Below are 14,495 nucleotides of genomic sequence, written 5' to 3'. Positions count from 1 at the left end.
TTATGAATGAAATTAATTGCAAAAACAGTACACTATTTGCCTCAAACACTGTAAAGTTTGATATGGTATCTGATAAAGAGATTACCCCATCGCTAAGGATCTGATTATTTGCATTTGCTAAGGAAGGTGTGAAAATACACTTTTATTGTGTGTTAGAATTGAGGAATAATCAATACAGTGTGCTATAGCCCTGTTTAATGGTACAGATGGATGAAGTCCTGATTGCGGCTCAGATGACTAGATCTCGGGTAATGTCCTGGGAGCTGGAAAGGTTGGACAAGGAGGAAAGGAATGAGTGGGTATTGTCAGATCACTCATCTTTGGGGAGGAACGTGATTCTTACTCACTGCTTGTGTGGTGCCTACAGGGTGCACTAGGTGTCACATCCATGGATATGAGCCTACAGGAGGGTCACTTTCTCTAGGGATCTTAACTTAGCCTCTGGCATGAACAGGTCATGCTGGAGATATAGATACAGCTCCCAGGGACTGCCAGTTCTCTGGAACAAGCTTCCAACTCACATGAAACAGCATTCTTCCCTGACCCTCTTAAAACGCAACCTGGATCAATGGATGCATGAGCAGAAATTCACTCCTGGGGTGGGGGCTATGTCTCTCCTGGACAGAGTAAGTCAGTATAAACTACCATAGAACCTTACATCTGTGAACTTCACTCAAATAGCCACTGACAATTGGGGTAACTTGGAATAAATACGGCTAGGCTTGTAAGGGCTCTAGGGCCACAAGTCTAGTAACCCCCTATGAACCTATGAACGAAGCACATTCTACAGACAAGGTAGGAAGCAGATGCCAGGAAGTTATGTGTGGAAACAAACATGCTTACAGATGTGAGCAGCAACATGTGGAGTTCAAAGAAGCTGCTGATATGATCACTTCATGGTTATTAATCAAATGCATAGCTCCAGTGGACATGTAGCTGGTCTGATTCCCTCTATCTAACTCCTCCTATTGGGGGACAAGTGGGCTAATTGGGCTCCTTGGGCAGGAGCAAATTCATTATGGTGTCTTGCCCAGCCAGAGAATGCCTAGCTTTTGCACCTGAATGAATGAATGAATAAATGAGTGAATGACTGAATGAATGGACTAACCTGATCATGGGTTCATATGTGTATATTAGACTACTGACCACTTTATAAGCCTAGTCAAACATGCCAACTGTATCCTGCAAGTGCATGTGCCTTAGAGGTAATTTTAAGAGATTGATGTAAGTTAGGGCAGGTTTACAGGCTATCTCACCCCATTAGAAATATATGCACTACACCTGGCCCAGGTTTCTCTTGAACAGAGTTTGCAAAGATCTCTAATTACATAGATGGGAAGCCAGCTAAGGGGAATTCTCAGAGAAACATACCTGTCCCACCAACATGTCTTATGTATGTTGCAAGCAAAGTTTAAATCCCTAGATTAAGTTAGAGTAATTCTGTTGCTATTCATTTTTTATATATGCAAAAGGTCCATCAGAGTGTGTTCCAAGGATGCCTTTTATACCAGGTATAGATAGTCTCTCAACAGCCTGTAGGAAACAGATTATAGAGATAGGGCCCTGTATTCCTTTTGTGAGGTAACCTCTGTGGATATTCCGGTTTTGCATGTGACTGGTCAGGTACATACCAAAGGGGGCATTGTACTCAATGATGGGTCATAGTTCTCCCCTGATGAGGCCTCATGGTTCTCTAGCTGTCTCACTGAAAGACAGCAATCAGTAAGATGGGCATCTTTGCTATCCAACCCTCTATCATTTAAAACTGGTGTCCCCCAAGGATCTATTCTTGGGCCTCTGCTAACTCACTTCATACCTCTTGTTCTCAGTCTACCCTTGTACAATATGCTGATGACTCCACAGTCATCACCATTGCTGACTCACCCTCTGAACTCCTATCAACTACCCAAATATCCTTCAATGCCATTGAGACATGGCTGAATAATAACCATCTCATCCTCAACCCCCTAAAAAAAACAAATTTGCTACTCTTCCTGCCAAAGTCTGCAAACCATATCAAATCTTCCTTCTCTATAACCTCCCTGAACAATACTCATTTAGAAGTCGTAACTCGTACAAAACTACTTGGCATTACCATCGATGACCAATTAAAATTTGATCAAAACATTAACCATTGCATCAAAAAACCTACCAAAGCAAGGTCTCTTGTATAAAAACAAAAAAAATACCTCACCCCTGAAGCTAGAATCTCTCTTACTCATGCCTACCTTCTACCCTGCCTAACATATCGTTCCCAAATACTGACAAATTTGAACACTACCCTACTAACCAAATTAGAATCAGCCTATCATAAGACTGTTTGATTCGCAACACAACAACCATATAAATCCCACCACTGTCTCGCCTTAAAACACCTGAACTGGCTCCAACTACCTCATATGTTACTATCTCAGCTCCAGATCATACACTCCATTCTTTATCAGCCTGAATTTTGCCTAAGTCTATCTCCCCTCATCTCCCACTATTCCCCTACCAGACATCTCCAAAGTGCTTCCCAAGACCTATTAAATGTCCACAAATCAAAATTGAGGACAGGATGCAACATATATAGCTACCATCCCTCTATTGCATGGAACAAACTTCCACTTGAAATAAAGAACCTAACCCAACCCAAAAAATTCAAATTAGCCTCAAAATACTACATCAAAAAACACTGGATTTGCCACTGTATGCATCCTCCATGACCTCCACCTACCCACACGCTACTCTTTCACTTAATCTCAAAGAAATCAGCATGCACAACTTGCAGCCTTGAACAACTTGCATCTTATGTTTTATTATGAAACCTTCTAATCTTTCCTCATACATAGGGGATTATAGGTTCGTACTAAGCTAACTGCCCTTGCGAGCCATTTTATTTTCAAGCCTATTATCCCTTCATTATAGCCATACATAGCCTACTGAACCATAGATTAGCTAATTTTCTTATGCAACCCCCCCAAACTATTGCTATACAGTGCTTGCTTAACCTGAGATTAGTTTATATATTTAACATACGAATTATTTACTTACTATATTTTTTCTGTTGCTCATCAATTTATTGTATTTTCTATGTTTTTTGTCAACATCTCTTTATAACTTGTAAATTCTTTACTGTTATGTATAGATTTTTTGGCATATGATGAAGCTTTTTTCCCTCGGCCTCCGCCGAAAAAGAGCTTTAGCTCAGTCAGACACTCCCAGTCAACAAATGTAAAATTAAATAAATAAATAAATAAATAAATTATGGTTCATAGGTTCATGGGTAGGTACTAGGCTATTGGCCCTGGGGCCTATACAAGCCCAGCCAAAAAGGTACCCTGGCTTTTGCCACCTAAGAAAATTATTTTCCTGTGTTACTGTCGAGCAGAGCCACAGAGGTGATCCCTGGGGTGAATTTCCTATTTCCCATCCAATATAGGTTCATAGGTAGGTACTAGGCTATCGGCCCTGGGACCTATACATGCCCAGCCAAAAAGTGAATACAGAGGAACAATGAGTTCCTTAGTCCTTGATGCTATGCCCTTGCTTATAAGTTGAGTAACATAAAATGATTTCCTTGTCTCCATAGACCATACCTCTCAATATCTTAGCACAAAAAAATCTGTTAAAAACCTAAAACAATGGGGGGACAAATGCTCAAAAATAGGGACAGATTTTAAATATTACTCTTATAAACTAAGAAAGTTGCTAGAACAAAAGGATTTGTGTTAGCATGCATTTTCTGAAGGACTGAAGCTTGAAACTCAAATGTATGTCATTATTTAGTGACTTCAATCCTTGGTGATTTGCCAGAAAGCCACAAATTTTATGATTAACAGGCCAAAAATACAAGGCAAAAATCTGGGCATTCTGAGAAAATCTGGACAGTTGAAAAGTATGCCTTATACAGATGTTGGTTGAAAGACAGGTTACTATTTATATGTGTAGCTTAATCCCTAACTACTGGTTCTACACTTAGGTGTGTGCTTTTGATGAGATAATTTCTTGGGTGGCTGATTTCTCAAAAGATACTATTATACTTTTCTTAACACTGAGATTAAGCCATGGTTTTGGCACCAGTCTTTTGTCTGTGTTAGTTCTGCCTTTAGAATGTTAATGTCTTGGGGGGATTCTATGACTGCTCCTAGTTTGCAATCATCTGCAAACTTGGTCAGCCAGATGCCCTTGACACTGACCTTGATTTCTGAGCTGTAGATGCCAAAAAGGAGCCTTGAGGGACTACGCTATTGACTAGCCTCTTTGTGCAAGTGATCTCCCCTATTCTAACCTCCTGGGTCCTGAGAGCTAGCTGTTTATCCAACATGTAACACAGGGGTTTATGCCTATATCCATGAGTTTGCTTATAATGCCCACGTGGCATATTGTATCAAATGCCATAGACAGGTCATGGTAGGCAGTGAGCATCATTAGGCCCTCATCCATTGTCTTTGTAACATTTTCAAAGAATTCCACTAGGCTGAATAGGCATGATCTGCCCTTGAGAAAGCCAGACTGGGATGGATCCAGTATTTCAAGGTTTTATATCAGCTTAGTAATCATCTTTATGATAATTCTTTCCAGTATCCAGTATCTGAAGGTTTTCTATAAGCTTATTAATCATCTTCATGATAATTCTTTCCATGTTTTGCACATCAGACTTGAAGACTTATGGGTTCCCAGGGTCCATTGATGGTCTGCCCTTGTGCATGACAGTTGCCATTCTCCATTCACATGACATAAAGCCTATCTGGAGGCTATGGCTAAACAGTGACTCCAGTGGTCCTGATAGGTCATGTTACAGGATATTTATAAGGTATCCTGGGATGTTATTGAGGCCCATTGATACAGTGTTCTTGGCCATAGACAGCGCATCAAGAACTGCTTCCTACTGATAGCTGTGGAGGGATTTGTTTGATAGCATTTTCTGGGGAGTGACCAAAGGGGGGGGGTAAAAGTGAAGCTGAATTTGTCAGCCAGCAGATTTGCTGTGTCTTCAATCTCCATGTAAGTGGCTCCATTTACAATCAGTAGTGTCTTTGAAGTTTGGACATGGCTAAGTCTTGTAGTTGTCCTTCACCTAGGAAACTATCTTTACCTCAGATTTGATTTCTGTGGACTTAATTTGTAAATGTAATTTGCCCCTGTAACTATTTGTTTAGATTGATGAAATCAGAGCATTATTATTATGCTGAGTTATAGCACTTCCTAATCTTGCTATGACTTTTTTTCTTTTATTGTAAAACCTGTTTATGCTTGGATTCCACAAGGGTGGATTGTTTTTTTGAGATAGTTCTGGGTTATTTCTGACAGCCATTTATTAACATAATTCTACAGGGTGGAAACAAGTAGAGGGGACATTACCTCCAATATAGGTTGGTGATTGGAGGATATGTATGCATGCATATGTGTGTGTATGTGTGTGTGTGTGTGTGTGTGTGTGTGTGTGTGTGTGTGTGTGTGTGTGTGTGTGTGTGTGTGTGTGTGTGTGTGTGTGTGTGTGTGTGTGTGTGAGTGTGAGTGTGTGTGTGTGTGTGTGTGTGTGTGTGTGTGTGTGTGTGTGTGTGTGTGTGTGAGTGTGTGTGTGTGTGTGTGTGTGTGTGTGTGTGTGTGTGTGTGTGTGTATACATATATATAGTTTACTATCAAATGACTGAAAATCAAAACACTGAATCCTCAAAAGACTGAAAATGTAAACTATTGAATACATTTTTAATGCAAGGAGCAAGTCCTCCTGCTCCCCTCATGTGGGGGGCTGTGCCCCCACACCCCCTGCTAAATATATAAACCAACTCCAAGATCGAACAACAGTGGAGAAGGGGCAAATTCCATCATTCAGTATTTTGAATTTTCAGTCTTTTTGGGATACAGTCTTTTGATTTTCATTCATTTGATAGTAAACCCATATATAGAACACCGACACCGGAAGATCAACAACGGAGAAGACTGACAGTTAAAAATCCCGACGCTGAGAACACCGACATGTTAAGGTAAGTGTGCGATAGGGACTGACGTTAGGGTCAGGGTGTGGGTAAGGTAAGTGTGTGATAGTGACGGACATTAGGGTAGGGTGCGGGTCAGGTAAGTGTGCGATAGTGACGGACCTTAGGGTTAGGGTTTGGGTTAAGGTTAGTGCATAGATAGTTGTGTATGTAAGGTTTAGTGTAGGTTTGTAAGGTTTTTGGTGTGCTTGTGTTGTGTGTGTGTTTTTCAGGAAAGGTATTTGTCTCGATGATTGTCGGGATTTTGGTTTAACGGGCATGTGAATTTTCGTGTTTTTGAACTTTCTTTTTTTGTTGTTTTTTTCATGTCGGTTATTTCGTTGTCAGTGTTTTGGCATGTCGGTGTTATCATGTAGACCCATATATATATATATATATATATATATATATATATATATACACACACACACACACACACATGTATATATATATATATATATATATATATATATATATATATATATATGATTTATATATGGTTCCCCTTCAAAACATCTAAAATCATAACATCAAAACCAGAACATCTAATATGCAAAACATGTAAAACCCATAACATCGAATTTCATAACATCTAAAATGTGCATCACAGCATCGAACATTAGAAATTATATGAAAATAACATCCCCTCATCCCCTCCACATATAATGACACCAAACTAACAAACATACTTTTTGCTATGTTTCTGCAGGGGCTGCCCCCTGCACCCCCCCATGTGGGGGGGGCTCCGACCCCCACACCCCACGTAAATTCCTTAAATTAAATATATCAACTCCGAGATCGCACTACAGTGGGAAAAAGTTAATTTCCTAACCTCACTGTTTCACGATCACCATAAAGAATGTACACATAATGTCTATATTGCTTAACTGTATGGCCTAAAAAACACATACAGAGTGGCAATATTAATACTATAGAAATAGTATAAATTCTTAAACTATATAAATAATAACTTTAGAAATAGAAACTACAACATCTCATAGTGATACCACAAGATTAACAGATTAAACTATAACATTTACACATTTGATGATACACTATTACATATTATACATTTTAGATGTTATGAAATTCGATATTATAAATTTTAGATGTTTGGGGTTTTAGATGTTCTGGTCTCGATATTTTGATTTTACATGTTATGGGTTTTAGATGTTTTGAAGGGGAACCATACATATATATATATATATATATATATATATATATATATATATATATATATATATATATATACATACACACACACACACACACACACACACACACACACACACACACGCACACACACACACACAGACACACACACACACACACACACACACACACACACACACATGTATGTATATATATATATATATATATATATATATATATATATATATATATATACATATATATATATATGTATATATATATATATATATATATAGGTTCATAGGTTCATAAGTAGGTACTAGGCTATCTGCCCGAGGGCATTTATAAGCCTAGCCATTGTGTGTCAGCTTTCGCCGCCCCATTGATTAATTAACTGAGCCTCTGTCAAGAAGAGCCAATGAAGTGATCCCAGGGATGTATTTTCTGTTACCCATCCACTTGTCAAGGTTTATCTTGATGAGTGTTAGTGAGGGGCTCTGCCTAATGTAGTTAGGAATTTTGTTCCAAAACAATCTATATATATATATATATATATATATATATATATATATATATATATATATATATATTTAGAGAGAGAGAGATGCGTTAGCATGGCAGGAATCAGGAAATGCCACTTCTCTGACTGCATGATGACGCATTAATGCCTGTTGCCTACTTTAATGTCAATCCTCCAATCTCATAAAATATTATATATATAGCTCTCAAAGTTATTGGCGACTCTATTGTATGACATATGGGCTCCACATTCATCAGGCTAAACAAGAATGACGTGACCCTTAGCTATTTGTCCAGTGCCAGAATTTGTGGCATCAGTATGGCTATGAGAACTCTTACAACTGACAAATGGTTTTGTGAGAAATGTCAGTGCTAAACTGATAAAATTAGTCCCAAAATGGAAACTTGTAAAGTACTACTTTTTATTTCTGTTGATTTTGAGGAATGACATAGCAAGGTGAGCCCTTGAGACCTGCTGCTTGCCTGCTCACTAATCCATCTAAATATATAAATTTACATGATGTGTTATTAAACCACTGATAATGCCAACATGAGCCAAAGAATGAAACCCCTTAGTTAATACTAACTACAGTGAGTCACAGATATAAGGCTACCCTAACAGGTCCTTTAACATTTATTAGTCTGGTTAGAGTATACCTCCCTTGTAGAAAGCGATTCTGTTGTAAGACATTATGGAGTGATTATGTATTCTCAAATTTCAATAGACTTATCAAACACCTTTCAAAACATTTTTCTGATGAAGGAAGTGAAGCTGGCAGAATGATAAATCTATCCATTCTCCCATATAAGCAGTTATGCTGTAATATTGTTTGTGTGTGTGTGTGTGTGTGTGTGTGTGTGTGTGTGTGTGTGTGTGTGTGTGTGTGTGTGTGTGTGTGTGTGTGTGTGCACGCTCGTGTGGCAGTGTATGTGGACAAAAATGTAAATTTCTATATGTGTTTGTAGTAAATCTTCTCAAAATGCACTTAATTCAAATTCTATTGCTCCATAGCCACCTATTTGAATAACATGTCTTTTTAGAGGGATGACCCCCCCCCCTGTAACCCCATATGGCAGACTGCATCTCACAAACAAAAAATTCCTAACTTTATTATGTTAACTTTGAGACTGATAATACATATGAAACCTTAATACTCAAACACTATAAAGCTGTAACCAGCATAAAATAATAAAACAAATTACTATAAAACAAGAAAAACACTTTAATAACGTCACAAAATAAAAACAAACAAACAAACAATTGCAAATGGTATGTGCTTTCATTCCTTCCTTGGAACTTCATCAGGCCTAGTTGCTAATTAACACATCCATTTAAATACCATTTTAACCATTATATGACTCAATGCTTTAATGCATTAATCCCATCTTTTTTAGAACTATTTTAAAATGTTCTTTATCATTCAGACCTGGGTAAATGAAAGCATTCAGTCTAACCTGCCAACAATATTCCTTCCAATCAAGTTCCTCTTCAGCATCAAACCTAAAAACATAATCATGGATTTGATCAGTTACTGAAAACCTAAATAATAGCTTATTCCCTTCATTGGAATGTTTTTGCTTCACATGTTTTGCTAAAGCATTACTTAAATCTATCTTATCAATGGCTACTATTTGCTCATACACTCTCATAAATAACTCTCTAATAGTCCTGCCAACGGAGAATGCAGGACATAACTCACATAATGCAATATATAGAACATATTTTGATTTACAGCTATATAGATTGTATAATTTAATATCATAATTTCTGGCTGTAAGCCATATATTATTACATTCTTTCATATACTGAACAAAATTACAACTATTACATTTACTCATTCCTCTGTTTTGATCACATGATATAATCTGTCTAAAACTATTTTTCTGAAAAAATTCCTTCAGGTTTTTACCCTTTTTCGACACAAAAATCAGGATATCCCCTATTATATCCTTTAACTCATGAAAATTCATCAAAATCACCATTTTTTTATTATTGCCCTTATTTTGATTTCATCCACTGAATTTTCTAATAAACAGGCTGAAGAAAAATCTTTTTTTATTTTGTGCAGCCATAATGGCTGCACCATTATTCTTATCCCCAACTTCAAGGGACCTTTCATTTTTTGCTACTAACATAAGCTTATCAACCAAAGCCTTAGGATAGCCTCTCTCATAAAACCTAATTTTCAAATTATCACATTCCTTATTAAAAGACTATGGGTCATCTGTTAATTTACTGACCTTTGTAAACTGTCCCTTCACTATATTTTCTTTAAAGTAAAATTGTGCATATATAAAGTGAAGATGACTGTTACTTTGTACTTTTTTCCCCAAAATCTCCACTTTTAAAACATTGGCAGCTTTATAAACCACTAGATCTAAAAAAAACAATATTCTCTTTATCATACTTAATGTAAACTTCAAATATTTTGTTGACTCTTTTAAATACTTCATAAAATCCAAACATGCACTTTCTGAGCCATCCCATATAAAAAATAAATCCTCAATAAAATGTTTATACATAACTAAATATCTAAAAAAAATCAGATTTGATAAATTCATTTTCCCAGGCCATCATAAAAATATTAGTATAACTCAGGGCCATTGCTGCCCCCATTGCCACACCATTAGATTGCCTGTATATTTCATTATCAAACTGAAAGAAATTATACATTGAAATCACATCTAAGATTTCAGGGAATAACTCTCTATTCACCACCTCTAACCCTTCATCGTTGGGTATTATCGTATACAAAGATGCAACATCTGCTGCCACTAACCACATGGTGTCCTTCATTGTAACATTCTTTATCATATTTTTAAACTATTTATTTATTTATTTATTTATTTTACATTTGTTTACTGGGTTAGTCCAACTGGATACATATCCATTTTCAGCAGAGACCCGGGGAGAAAAGCTCCACAGTAAAAACAAGACTTTGAGTTACATTTCAATAATTTCATGATAACATGGTAGGAAGAGACACAACTTAAACATATCAATTTCATAATAGTTCCAAGGAGAAAAATCTCCACGTAAAAAAAACAAGACTTAGATTTACATACAGAACAAAATTCTTGATAACATGGTAGGAAGAGACATCAATTTAAAACATAGCTATAAATTGAGTATTCATGTAATATGTGGGTAAAATAAACTCAAAAGAATGTTTTACAAAAAATCTACCTAAAAAACTAACCTTTGTAAAAATTTGTCCATATAAATAATCAATGGCTCTGCTTTATTGCCTTGGCTTGCTACTATTGGCCTAAAGTCAGGATTATCCAAATTTTTATGGATCTTGGGAAGGCCAAAAAACCTCCCCAATTTTGGCTTACTCACCCTAAGGAACTCGGCACTATCCTGATCTATCAGGCAATTCCAGAAGTCATTCTTCTCTGCAAGAGTCCACTACATTATATTATCTGTTTACCATAGCCCAAGTCACCTTTTTATAGTATTTTTCATCACTTAAAACTTTTTTTATCTGTTCCACATAATAAGTTGCATCTAAAATCACTGCTGCACTTGCTATCAGCTTTGGTAATATACAAATCATTATTATTCTTCAAATCTAACAAAGCTTATTTTCCCTCCTTAGTTAGATTATAAAAACAGGTTCACTTTTATTATCCAATAGCTGTCTAACATCATTTTCACAAGTTAATAAAAAAGCTTCTAACCCAGGCCTTAGTGCTGGATTAAAAACACTGGTTTTCTTAAATAACCCATTTCAACCCTTTCTTTGTCAAAATACAAACATTTTAAATGTAATTTTCTTACACACTTTTTCAAGGCATTAATAGTCCCAATCAAATCAGCCCATGCTGAGGACACAAAAGTCAATCCCTTTCCTAAAACCAATAAGTGATAAAAGTTCAAGACAGTTTTTGATAAATTCATTACTTTAAAAGAATTTGTCATAATACCTTCACTTATTGAGGGTATCTGTTGTTCACATATCCCATGTTGTATTGATTTCTGCCCTAAAAACCTTCTTCTCTGTTGTTTTTCTTCCAGTAATTCCTCTTTATTTGTGGCCAAAAATGCTGGTGTGGTGTTTGGGCCGCTACTTGAGCCCATGACCTTTTTCCTGTCCCTCCATCTTGGTATACTTCCACTTTCTAAAAACCCCAATCTGGATAATGTTGGAAAGAGCCATTACTGGAAAAAACCTCCTTGTCTCCTACCTTTAAAATGTCTTTTAATAATTTTAGGTTCATACATATCAAGCTTCCCCTCCAAATTCATTTGCGTTCTTTTCGCTGATCTATTCTTTTGATGTACACCAGACTCTCCACTTACAGCACTGCCACTCTCATTATGCACATGTTCTGTTGACTCATTGGATGAAAAACCTGAAGCTCCTTCATTGTTATTTCATAGGCAATTCATGCCTTCTTCATAATCGTTTTTGTCCCTTAGGAACTTTTTCCATTTTTGTTTCTTTTGAATTTCATTTTCAGCGACAACCTTTTCTAGAATCTTTTCAAGTTTAACCTCAAAGTTGCCCACTGAGGTTATACATTTCAAATGATTAAAGCTGGTAACTATAACATAACTTAATGCAGTAAAAGTCCATTTATGTTCTTCTAGTAATAAACAAACAAAGTGTAATCCTGTGCTTTCATTAAGTGCTTGCCATGTATCCATAAACTCTTTTGAAAGCTTCTATCCTGCTGGTGCTCGCAACACTCTTATTCCTGTGGGGATTCTGTTCACAGTCAGACAAGATTCAAAATACATCACATTCCATTGAAGTCATTTAAACTTAACATCAGTAGATCCTTTTCAAGCACTATAAATTCTTCAGTTAAGTTTGAAACATTTGGAGCACTATTATTAATCACTTCTGCTTCATTCAGAAATGGATTATCTGGCCCTTTTAAATAATCCTGCAGCAAACTGTCTACCTGCTCAGGCAGCGCTGCATTATTCACAGGTCTTTTTGGCACATCAGCCAAATTCATGTTAGTAGTTGGGGAGTTAGGGGGTAAGTTTGGCAGGTGTGTGTGAGTGTGTGTGTGTGTGTGTGTGTGTGTGTGTGTGTGTGTGTGTGTGTGTGTGTGTGTGTGTGTGTGTGTGTGTGTGTGTGTGTGTGTGTGTGTGTGTGTGTGTGTGTGTGCGCTCATGCACACGTTTGTCTTGTTTGGGATGACTATCCACCTTCCACACAAACCTAGACTAATGACCAGAATCTGCAACACTGGGTGAGGGAAACAAGTAGTCACCATGGATAACTCTTTAAAGGAGTGCTTGAGGAACATGTAAACAGAACAGCGATTAGGGGGTGGATGGAACCACTTGTCACCAGGGATAACTCTTTAAAGGATTCCTGAGTGGCATGTAAACAGAACATGGACCAGGGGGTGAAGGGAACACTAGACATCAGGGATATGCAATATGGCTTGACTAAATGGCACATATTTAAAAATAAAGGTGAGAGGAACCACAAGACATCGGGGAAAAAATAGTGTGCTTTAAAAAGCATTAAACAGGATTCAACCCCTGTACCCTGCCACAGAGAATATTAATTCTCTCTACCACCATTAGACACCAAGTGTAAACTTTGAAAATAAATAAATACATAAATAAAGTGCGACATAATTTGACTCATACACCCTTGACACAATAAACCCCTGCATTAGCCTGCTGTACTAGGTGGTAATTTTGTACAGCTGAAATGTTGTTACTATAAAGAGAATCTCTGGCATTATGCAGTGCCTACAGCATTTTGTGATGTATTAGAGAGAGGGACAGGAATATGTTAGGTATGCCTCTCAACCTCATAAGATAAGAGCTTTTTTCCCTAGTATGAATTTGCTGAAAGATATGAAGTGTAAAACTTGAATGTCTAGCATTAAGGACTGATTGTAATCATCTGCGGATTACAAGGGCAAAAGAAAATGACATGCTGTAGATGGTTTGACAACTGGGATAAGGATGGGGGTATGTGGTGTGTGTGTGTGTGTGTGTGTGTGTGTGTGTGTGTGTGTGTGTGTGTGTGTGTGTGTGTGTATGTGTGTGTATTTGTTTGCTGTGTTCTTTTGTAGGAGTGTGACTGAAGGGGTAGTAACACAATACAGCAGCCACTGTGAACTACCACAGGAAGTGCTGACTTGCACTTTGAGTCAGTTAACTGTGATTCATAGACATGCAAATTAACCAGTAATGAGGTATTTCCTCATTGCGGCTTATGTATCTATAAAGCACAAAATATGGTCCATACTGGGGTTCTTTATGAATACTCAGGTTGTTGTCAGATTCCAGAGCCCTGGAACTGTGGTTTAATAAAATGAGCAACTGTTTTATAAAGCAACGAGAAATGTGTTAAGTGCATCAGATTACAGATTACAAATGCTTGAGCAACATATTGCTTTTGCACTTTACATAACCCACGCACTCAGGTCACTCTACAACAAGTACAAATATGACTCTGTGATTGTCCATGTTGGTATGAACAACCTGAGATATACCTCCCTGGACTACATGAAAAGAGACATGGAAGAACTCTCTGATCTTGTAGCCCAGGCAGGTATGACCCTAGCCCTGAATAGCATCCTGCCATCGCCCAGAATGATACCGTAGTACAAGGACAAAATGAGTGACTTCAAGAATTGGCTAAGCTTTTGGTATCATTCTAATGGGATCCAGTATCTGTCTGCCTGGGACAACATGGTCGACAGACCATGATGCTTTGCCAGAGATGGCCTGCACTTGTCACCAATGGGATTCCGGATACTGGCAAGGTTTAAATGACAAATTCACCACCATAACAGGAACAGGCAAGCAAAAACTGAGGGTAATGCTACTCAGTGCTAGAAGTCTAAATCTCAAAATACACTCACTCGAGGCACTCCTTA

Source organism: Protopterus annectens, chromosome 1.part1 (genome assembly GCF_019279795.1).
Source record: "Protopterus annectens isolate FY-2018-M chromosome 1.part1, PAN1.0, whole genome shotgun sequence".
NCBI classification, from domain to species: Eukaryota; Metazoa; Chordata; order Ceratodontiformes; family Protopteridae; genus Protopterus; species Protopterus annectens.
Note: the sequence above shows the minus strand (reverse complement) of the source record.